We start from the raw sequence: 10,843 nt of genomic DNA, 5'->3' as shown, positions 1-10,843 counted from the left end.
GGAGGAGGCGGATGAAACTTATGCACCCGGGCCTTCTGGACAGACGCCGGAAGAGAGTCTAGGGGAGGACCCCGCTGGCACCAGTCGGCGGTCCCCTAGCTCTGATGACGAGTCGGCCTCGTCATCTTCTTCAGATAATGCCTCCATTTCTTCTGGGGAGGCAAGAGCCAGAATAAATACTGCCAGGGAGTCCTTGGCAGTTGAGAGGGGGGAGTCCTGGGCCGAGCCGAGTGCTTCCAGGCACTTGGAGAAAGCCCCCTACTATCATCATGTTCCACAAAGCAGGCGGAACACCATGGCAAACGACCTTGCAAGTTTTAAGCGCAAGGTTGTCTTGGGCCATGGCTATACTCTGTGCGTCCCTAATAAGGACGATACTATTACTTGGCTGAGTATGGCCAACTATGAAGATCGAGCATTCGGTTGCTATGAGGCGGCCTTCCAGGCTGGCTTGCGCTTCCCTCTCCATCCGGCCGTGGAGAGGATTTTGGATGGATACCAACTTGGTATCTGGCAACTTGTACCCAACTCCTAGATCAATATTCTGGGGTACGTTGTCGCCTGTGAGATGCTGCAGGTGGAGGCGAGTTTTGAAGCATTCACTCACATGCATTATCTTAGCAGGGCGCCTGCTAGGGGTGGCGAGGGCTAGTACACCTTGACTACTTGCAAGGGGTACATGATGGCTGTTGGCAAAGAAAACAAGTGGAAAGACTGGAGAACTAAGTTCTACATAGTCAAAACCGCCGACAGCTGCCTGAACCAAAAGTATAACAGGTGGAACAAGGATCCACCTCTCCTAGCAGGCAGGAGTGCATTGCCAGCTCTTCCTAGACGAGCAAAGGAGGAGATCATGGACCCGGGTTTGTTCACCGTGTCCGTGAGGAAGAATGCTGAGGGGGACAAGGAAGTCACCCCTCAATGTTATCTCCCTTTATACAAATGGTTTGAGGAAGGGTCGTTCTTGGCCGCTTGTGGGCTAAGCACTGAGATGCCGAGAGGTAGTCGGCTGTCTGTTTAATATGCAAGTTTATTTTGCTTGTCTTCACTTGTTAAATGATTCTAACACTTGTTCTTTTTTGCAGACAAAGCAATGGAGAAACTCTCGGCCTCCAGGAAGCCGGCTGTGTCTGCTGCCAGATACAGATCAAACGTCCTTAACAGGGCGGAGGCCACCACTATTAGGGTGGAAGAGTAGCGACCAGTCGGTACCCCAGGGTGAGGCTTTTATACTTAGCATTTTTCAGATTAATGCTGAATTTGTCCGGATGTTTTCTGACTTTGTGTTTTGCCTTTATTGATGCAGGGTACCTCCTCCAAGTCCCCATCAAAACCATCCGACCCTAAGCTCCAAAAGACTAGGGCGGGTGATGTGAGCGCATCCGGCAAGGGCGGCCGGAAGCACATTGCTCACAAGCCCAGGAGGGCCCCAGACGCCTCTACCGGTGAGAAGAGGTTTTTGGGGGAAAAGCCCTCTCTTCTTCCTGTAAGGAGAGGTTTCCGGGGAAAAAGCCCGCCTCTTCTGCCGGTGAGAAGAGGGTTCTGGGGGAAGAGGAGGACGATGGTAAAGACCATTCGTCTTTCTTTTACTCCAAGTTATCCATACTTGAATATTTTTTTCTAACTTTTTTCTCTTTGCAGTTCCTGTGCAGAGGCCGACTGTAGTTCAAATGGCCAAATCAATGCTGAGGGCGATTGATCCGGATGATAAAGCATCCGTCAGAGGAGTCGGCACCCTAGACTTAGATGGCATCCTGGGAACCTTTGTGAGGTATAGGCTTAATCTTGAACAACTTTTCATTCGTCTCTTTTTTTTTTGTCTTTATCTGCCTGGTTTTAACCATCCGGCTTCTTTTTGCAGGCCATGCTGCGCGTCCAAGGGCTCGGGAAACCCCTTAAGGACAAGTCCAAAGAGGTAAAGGCCGCTAAGGCTCAGGCCGAGTCCGCCTTGGATAGGGCTTAATTTGATATTGCTTAGAATGAATTTCTGACGCTTGATATGATGTATTCGCAGTCGGAGGCCAATCTACAGGTGAAGAAGGACCTGGACTCGGCCCGCCTACAAGTCTCCAACCTTAAGAAGGAGATCAAATCTCTTAAGGCGGAGCTCGAGCCCTTTCAGGATGCCAAGGATGAGGCCGAGAGAGCCAAGAAGAGGGTGAGCCGCCTGGAGCAGCGCCTCACAAACCAGGAGCACCAGCTGAAGGCCAAGTATGAGTCCCTTGCTGAGCAGGAGAGAACTGATCTTGTTAAACAAATGATCAGTGACAATGACTCCATCATGCGGGACACTTGGGCGGCTGTGCAGCCAGGCTCGGACTATCAAATTTGGAAATCCAAGTTTGATGAAATCAGCAAAGCTCTCGACGATCGCCTCCTTGAGGAGATGGAAGAAGCTACCAAGGCTGATGCCGAGGCCGAGGCTGAGGAAGGCTCTCGGTCCGACTCTTCTGGGGAGTCGTCCTCTGGGGAGGAGGAAGATCATGAGGAGGAGCGAGAGAAAAAAGATGAAGAGCAGCCGAAGGACAACAGGCCGGCTGCCAATGAAGAGGCTCTCCCCTAATCACTTAAGCTTTTTATATTTTCTGTTTCTGCGGCCGAATGGCCAAGTACTTGCTTTTCCGGCCTGCGTGCCGAGTATTTATGTATTTTTACCGACCGAGGGGTCGGGTAATTTGATAATCTCTCTGGCTTTGCCAGTTAACTATTTGAACCAATCGTCTGGTGGCGATTGGTCTTTTTTAATTTAAATCATTTGGCCATTTGGTTTAAGTTATTCATATTATGTCCTTTGAATTTTTCAAAAATTTTGCATGTTTTTGGCTAAGTATTATAACCTGTATACCATGCGAATGTTCTTGCCCCTGGACGGATGTCGAGTGGTTTCGGTTTATTGGATTGATTGACTTAGAAATTGTTGATACTTAGAAGAGTATTCATGGTTTCTAAGTCAATCAATCACTATGGTGATTCCCCCAAACCAGGCGGCAGACGTCCATCCAGAATTGGCAAATATAAGTGTTCATTCGCCCATTGGCTCGAACTGAACTCAATTTTCCAACTTAGCTGATGTGCTAAGGAAAAATCCCCGCTTGTTCTGCCCCATAAGCAAGAACAGGCGCATCCAGCCATAGGCCTCTTCGATAAAAATGCTAAGTTTGTAACTTAGCCAATTTCCTTTAAAATAGTTGTCCGCATGTCTTGCCCCATGGACAAGGATCAGGCGTCATCCGGCCAATAGCCTCAAATAAGTGCTAAGTAGTTAACTTAACTCGTGTATGTAAAAATATTCCGCCTGTTTTGCCCCTGAGCTAAAACAGGCGCATCCGGCTTTATGCCTCGATTAGCCTCTACTAATGAAACAGTGACCCTTTTCTGAAATGTGCTAAAACAGATAGAAAATTCAGGCCTTTTAGATCTCACTTTCGATTAGAACAAACGACTGCGAATGCTGCCTTAGCATTCGGTAGGGCCGTTTGTCATATTCGTAGAGCAATGTGCCACCCAAATGGGAGATGCTTCTCCTCGACGAATACGCCCGAATGGACGTCGCCGGTTATCTGACTCATGTTGGAGCAGACGGTCATACTCATGTTGGAGCATACTGTGACCATTCGGTCTCTTTTAGTTTTTATCTGGCCTTAGGCCTCTTAATTGATTAAGTAAATGTTGCTATAAACTTAATGAAATTTCGTAGGAACGACTGTTCTAAAACAATCGGCTCCTTCATAGGGATTGGGGCGTCTGCTGTTGGGACAGACGCTTTCCAAGTATATTGGCCGTCTGTATTTGGTACAGGCGGCGCTTAAAACTTTAAATAAAAAGACAAGTTGGAAAATAGAGGCATATTCTCATTAATAAAACTTGAGATGACAAAATTGGAGCATTCACATTCGTACTTAGAAGTAGTACTTTTTCAAGTTATCTACATTCCAAGTTCTGGGCAGCTGCCTGCCGTCTGGTTCTTCCAGGCGGTAGATGTCGTCTCTCACTTCCTCATAGATTCGGTAGGGGCCTTCCCAATTTGGGGTTAGCTTTCCCTGCTCATTCGCCCTACCGACTGCTTTCATTTTCCGTAGCACAAAGTCCCCTACTTTGAGAGGACGCTTGTGTACTCTTTTGTTGTAAGCCCGAGTCATTCTCAGACGGTATATCTCATGGCGCAAGGCAGCATTGCCCCTGCGCTCTGGTAGTGAGTCTAATGCTAGGCGCATGGCTTCCCAATTTGCCTCCTCATCATACAACATGATTCGAAGAGTCGGCTCATAGTGCTCAATAGGCAGGACAACTTCTGCACCATACACCATAAGGAATGGGGTTTCTCCAGTTGCCCCTTTAGTAGTCGTTCTGATGGACCAGAGGACGTGTGGTAATTCATCCGCCCAAAGGCCACCAGCCCGTTCAATTTTCTTTTTAATCCCGTCTGAGATTAACTTGTTGAAGGCCTCGACCTGGCCGTTTGCTTGAGGCCGGCCGACTGATGCAAAGAAGCTAGAGACCCCCTGGTCTCCCAGCCAAGTCTTGAGTTGAGGTGTTTCAAATTGAGGACCATTGTCAAAAACCATAGACATGGGCACCCCGAAACGAGTGATTATGTTCCTCCAGATGAAGGAAATGACATCTTTTGTCTTAATGTTTTTGACCGCCTCCGCCTCTACCCACTTGGTAAAGTAATCCACATCCACCAATATGTAGCGCTTGCCGCCTGGTGCAGCTGTATATGGCCCCAAAATGTCCATGCCCCATTTGGCAAAGGGTATTGGGCTGTGGATGGCCATCAGGTCTGTAGCCGGACGGTGAATGAGCTTGCCAAATCTTTGACACTTGTCATATTTTTTCACCAATTTCATTGCATCCGACTCCAGTGTTGGCCAGAAGTAAAGCCGCCTGGCCTTGGCAGCAAGGGATCTGCCCCTTATATGGGAGGCGCAGAATCCCGCACGCAACTCTTTGAGGACTTCCTTACCCTTCTCAGGGGTAACACACTTCAACAAAGGTTTCAGAAAACCAGCCCTGAAGAGTTCTCCTTGTCGCAACTCGAAGTTAGCCGCTCGCTTTTTCAGAACAGCCGCCTCCTGTGGTGAGTCAGGGAGCGTGCCGTCTGTAAGGTAGGCTCGGATGCTATCCATCCAGGTTGAGCTTCGGTCAAGAACTCCAATGGTGTCTTCCTCGGATATACTTCTTTTTTCCATGACCTCCCAGAAGACTGACCGAGGCGTTTCACAGGAGGCGGATGATGCCAGCTTGGACAAGGCATCTGCCTGATTGTTTGAAGACCTGGGCACTTGACTTAAAGTGAATTCCTCAAGTGTCCCAACTTCGGCTTTGACCGCCTGCAAATATTTTATCATGGCCGGATGAGTGGCCTCGTACGTCCCATTGACTTGGAGTACGACCAGTTGTGAGTCCGAGCAGGCGTCAATTTTCTTTGCCCCTGCTGCCTTACAGTACCGAATGAAAGCAAGCAGGGCTTCATACTCGGCCTCATAATTAGAGACCTGGAACTTGAACCGTAGTGCATATTCATATTTGTCCCCTTCAGGAGACTGACAAATAATTCGTGCACCACAGCCGTTCGTAGTGGAGCTCCCGTCCACATACACTTTCCAAACCTAACTAGTATCATTCGGAACAACCGGCCTTGTCATTTCCACAATAAAGTCGGCGAATGCTTGCCCCTTTATTGCTTTCCTAGGTTCGTAAGTGATTTCCAATCCTTGCATTTCGATCGCCCATTTGAGCATTCGTCCAGAAGACTCCAAGGTTGTCAGAGGCCGCTTGATCGGCTGGTCAGTATAGACCACTACCGCATGTGCCAAGAAGTAGGGTTTCAATTTCTTGATGGCCATGTAAAGAGCGAGACCAAAATTTTCAACCATGGGGTACCAAAGCTCAGCGTTCCTGAGAACATGGCTGATGAAATAGACCGGGAGCTGAGTGCCGTCTCTTTCAGCTAAGAGGACAGCGCTGAGGGCATGATCGGAGACGGCCAAATACATGAAGAGCGTCTCTTTGGGCAAAGGGCTAACAAGCCTCGGCAAAGAGTGCAAATGAGTCTTTAATTTTTGAAAGGTCGTCTCTGCGTCATCTCCCCATTCAAAATTAGTCTTCTTCCTGATTGCCTGGAAGAAGTAGAGACACTTATCGCCTGACCGACTGAGGAATTTCCCCAAGGCCGCCAGACAACCTGTAAGCTTTTGTACCTCTTTCACAGTGCGGGGCGACTGCATGTCGATTACCGCCTGTATTTTCTCAGGGTTGGCCTCTATCCCCCTTTGATCAATCAGGAATCCGAGAAACTTCCCAGACTCAACACCAAAGACACACTTTTTTGGATTTAGCATGACCTTGTGCCGCCTGAGTGTGGCGAATGTTTCTCGGAGATCAGCAAGGTGACCCGCTTGTTGTTTGGATTTGACTATCATGTCATCAATGTATGCTTCTACATTCCTCCCAATCTGATTAATGAAGACCGTATTAATCATTCGCTGGAAAGTAGCAGGCGCATTATTCAAACCAAACGGCATCACAGTATAACAGAACAACCCCTGGTCAGTGACGAATGTCGTCTTCTCTTGATCTTTTTTCCACAGGGGGATCTGATGAAAGCCTGAATAGGCGTCCATAAAACTCATCAGGGCATGTCCGGCTGTTGAATCGACCAGACTGTCGATCTTTGGCAATGGATAACTATCCTTCGGACATGCTTTGCTGAGGTCGGTGTAGTCAACACACATCCGCCAAGTCCCATTCGGCTTTTTTACTAACACAACGTTAGCTACCCAGTCGGGGAAGTTGCATGGCCGAATGAACTTGGCGTCCAGCAGCTTTTTAACTTCAGCTGCTGCCGCCTGACTTCTTTCTTCGCCGTGATTTCTCTTCTTTTGCCGAATAGGCTTCTTTTTAGGATCCATGACGAGTTTGTGGACAGCGAGATCCGGGCTGATGCCAGACATCTCTTCCACTTCAAAGGCAAAGATGTCTTTGAATTCCTTCAGAAGCTGGTGCAGGCTGTCACCTAACTTAGCAAATGCAACCGTCCCCACCTTAACAGTTCGCTCTGGCCGAGTGTCGTCCGGAGGGATATCAATGTGTTCACCACTCGGCTGGGGACGGAGGTCGTCTGACCGTTCTCCGGTCAGTGATTGCTATTGCTTATCTTTTTTTACCACCACCAGTTGATCAACCTTTCTCTTTTTCTCGGCTGGTGGGGCCGCTTGGTCTTCCCTGATATCATCAAGGTCGACTGTTTGTTTGCCCCGGAAGGTTGCTGCGACCGCGGGCTTGACATCCGAGAGGTAGCACTCCCGAGCTGTCTTTTGGTCCCCGTTAAGGGAACCGACTGTGCCATCATCTTTCTCATACTTAACAAGCATGAGGGCAGGAATGATGACGGCCTTGCACTCGTTCAGAGTGGGTCGACCAAAGATGAGGTTGTAGGCAGTAAGCTCTTCAACCACGAGGAAACGAATGGTCATATGTCAACCGTTTCCCTTTTGCCCCAGGCGGATGGGCAGATCTATCCGTCCGACTGGGTGCACAAGTCCTCCCCCAAACCCTACAAGGGTGTGGGAGACCTCCATCATGCTGTCTGGCTTGTACTTGAGATTGGACAAGCATTTGAGGCTGATGAGGTCAGAGGAGCTGCTTGTGTCGATCAAGATTCGACCAACCAGTTGGTTGGCCACTTTGCATTCAATGACCACAGGGTCATCATGCGGCCGACGGACCTTGCCTCTGTCCTTTTCGGTGATGATGACCTCGGGGAAGGCGGATGTGCCTGCCGCCTTTCCCTCTTCAACAGAATGGATCATCTTTTTCAGATGGTCCTTGGTGCCCCGAATGGTCGGGCCACCCCCAGCGAATCCGCCTGCTATGGTATATACTGGCTCTTCAACGGTGTCGGTACTAACTGTCGGCTGGGGAGCCTTCTTTTTGGACTGCCCCTGATTCGCCTTTGAAGTCACTTTGGACTTCACATAGGACTTCAGCTGTCCTTTGTCGGCCAGACGGTCAAGCTCTCGTTTGAGGCTGAAACAGTCGTTTGTGTCGTGGTCGATATCTTCATGGAAATGGCAGTGTTTATCTTCATGGAAACCAGCCGGCAAATTGCCGAACCATTGCTGGGCTATGCCCTTCAGGGTGGCTGGAAAGCAGTGACACCATGCGGCATCATCCAACCCTTGTAAATACATGAGGTGGGTGTATGCTAGCAAGTGGTCTTCAGGGTTGGTGGTCCCATCATAGGTTCCAACCAACACATTTTTAACCTTGGCCGGCTGTTCGGCGTCGGTTATTTCACTAGAGAAAGCAGAGGATTGATCTCCAAGGTGCTGCAGCCTAAGCTGCCAATCCATGGGCTGATAGCCGCATGCCGCCTGTCCTCCAAAGAAGGCAGGCTGGATGTAAGGTTGAGCAGGCGTTTGGTACAATGGCTGAGCCATGTATGGAGCCGGCTGAATTACATGAGGTCCAACTTGAACCCGAGGGCTGCTTATTGGAGTCTCATGCACAGATTGTGAATACCTCAGGGAGGTATTCTGGAAGCTGTCATGATAAGTCGACGTTGAGGCCTACTCTGAAAGCTCGTTCCTCTTCTACTCGATGTAATGTCGAGCATCAGAGAAGGTTTTCTTGTTACCATCCGGCTGAACATGCCGAATGGCTTTTCTTGCAACCGTTTCTAGGAAACGGAGTCTGAAAGGTCAAACTGAGGCCGAGCCGTTTCCTTAGGATGAGGAGTCGGCTGACGGTCCCTGACCGATTTGTGCTTGCCCGTCTGGGATGACTTCTTGGCCGACTGCTCCTTTACAGGGGTAGCCGACTTCTTGGTGAGTTGTTTTATCTCACCACGGAGAGTGCTCACAAGCTTCATGAGCTCGTCTCTGGTTACTGGGTCTGACCCTTCCGCCTGGGTAGGATCAACCGGTTTCTTTGGATGTCCGGTTGGTTTGCTCGGAGCATTCTGAGAGTGAGGGCGCTCCCGCTTTTCCTTGCTGCGGATGCGCCTGGAGATAAGAGACCCATCTCTGGCAGTATAGGTTTCAACGTCACCGTTGTCACCTGAATCATGGTCCGATTGGACCAATACTTCTTCCAGAGACCGATTGGTCTCTGGTGGCTGTCTGGTCTCCGGTGGCCGATTGGTTTCCGGAGGCCGGTTGGTTACAGAAATTGGTACAGTTTCCAAAGAGGCCATCTTAGAGGTACTCTCCCCACAGACGGCGCCAAATGTTTCGGGGTTTTTTGAGTCCCTTGGGAGAGTTACAACACTGAGACTGGATGCTCACCTGGATACCTGTACCTGCAAAACAACGGAGCACCGTGTGGTCGGTGGTCCGCCTCCGAAGCTAAAGTTAGTACAGGTCCGAAGAATAAGGTGCGGAACGAAAAGGTTATCTGCTCGGATTCCGAGCTCGGGTGTACTGTTCTCTTGAGAGTGACAGTTCTGACAATGATTAGTAATCACTGAATATTCCTCGTAAGGCGTGTAAAAGGTTTTAGTGTACGTATATGCGTGTTTTTTGTACGTAGCCATAAATGAGGAGGTCATCTCCTATTTATAGGCTTCTCGAAAAACGTGCACTCCCTAGGGTTTCGTGCCCCAGGGAATATTCACGCAGCTTTTGCAGACCTCGGGATTTGGGCCTGAAAGCCGCCAATCCCAGGTCCTTTTATCCATCTGCCACGTGTCGTTCCCTGGGAGGTCCAAGGTGGCGCCCCTTCCAGTGACACGTGGCAGACTCTGATTGGGCCAACTGGCCTAGGGTATTTTTACCCAAATCAGAATCCATTTAGCATAGTACTGTTTAGTTAATCAAGACTAGAATTTGAATAAATAATTGTTGTTTTATCACTTAAGACAAGGCAAATATTGTTTATTTATTGTTCTTTCACGAATATTGATTAAATAAGAATAACGACTTTCGCAATGTAATTCCTACATGATTAATGCGTGTAAATAAAATCAACTAACTTAGTTTTAGGTATCGCGTTGCATATATTGTTTGGTGATGAAATTGTGAAAAAGGAAGAGCTATTAGTGGCCGCATAAGGGTTAGAATAACGATTCCTCCCTAAAAGGAACGTTATTTTAGTACCCTCGCTCCCGAACTTATTTCTGGTTTATGTTGACCAATTTGGGCATGGGTAAACTTATGATTCGTGCTAATTATCCCATGAACTCCACATGGGAGAAAGGCATGAACGAGGTTTATGAGTTTTTCTAAAAACTCATTGGCGACTCCCTACTTGTTTCTTATAAAAAAGCGTGATGACAAGATCAATTAATTCTAATTCAAGGTCCCCCAAACAGTCAGGAATTCAAATCCTAATACACCCTAACAAATGTAAAGTCCTAAGCTTGTAAAGGGTCAATGGGCATCTAAGGAGAAGATCCCTACGATGGGAACACCCTCCTTACACCTATCCTTTCTCAGTATTGTATCTCTAAACTCGATCTCTTTTAATATAATTGCTTACTTAATGCTTTATTATTGTTCTTGGTTATTGCATTTGATATTGTTAGAATATATGGAAATATATTCTTTGACTTTGTATATATTAGTGTAGTTATTGTATTTATCTTGCCGTGATATTAGCCTTAATCACAGCATGATCTTAGCCTAACTTCTAGCTAATCATAGCGAGTATATCTCGCATACCTTGTATATTTATACTCAAGCAATTGAATGACAGAGCAACGATCAATTCACTTTCAGATATTTATGGTTTGATTGTTATTACCCCTAAATCCCTAAGCAAATTCCTAGATTACCCTATTAAGATTTGCCTAAACAATCACATCAACCTGACTAGGCTAAATCAAAACGGAGTAAAAGAA

The sequence above is a fragment of the Chenopodium album genome, chromosome 22 (assembly GCF_948465745.1).
Source record: "Chenopodium album chromosome 22, dcCheAlbu1.1, whole genome shotgun sequence".
Lineage (NCBI taxonomy): Eukaryota > Viridiplantae > Streptophyta > Magnoliopsida > Caryophyllales > Amaranthaceae > Chenopodium > Chenopodium album.
This window is presented reverse-complemented; position numbering follows the sequence as displayed.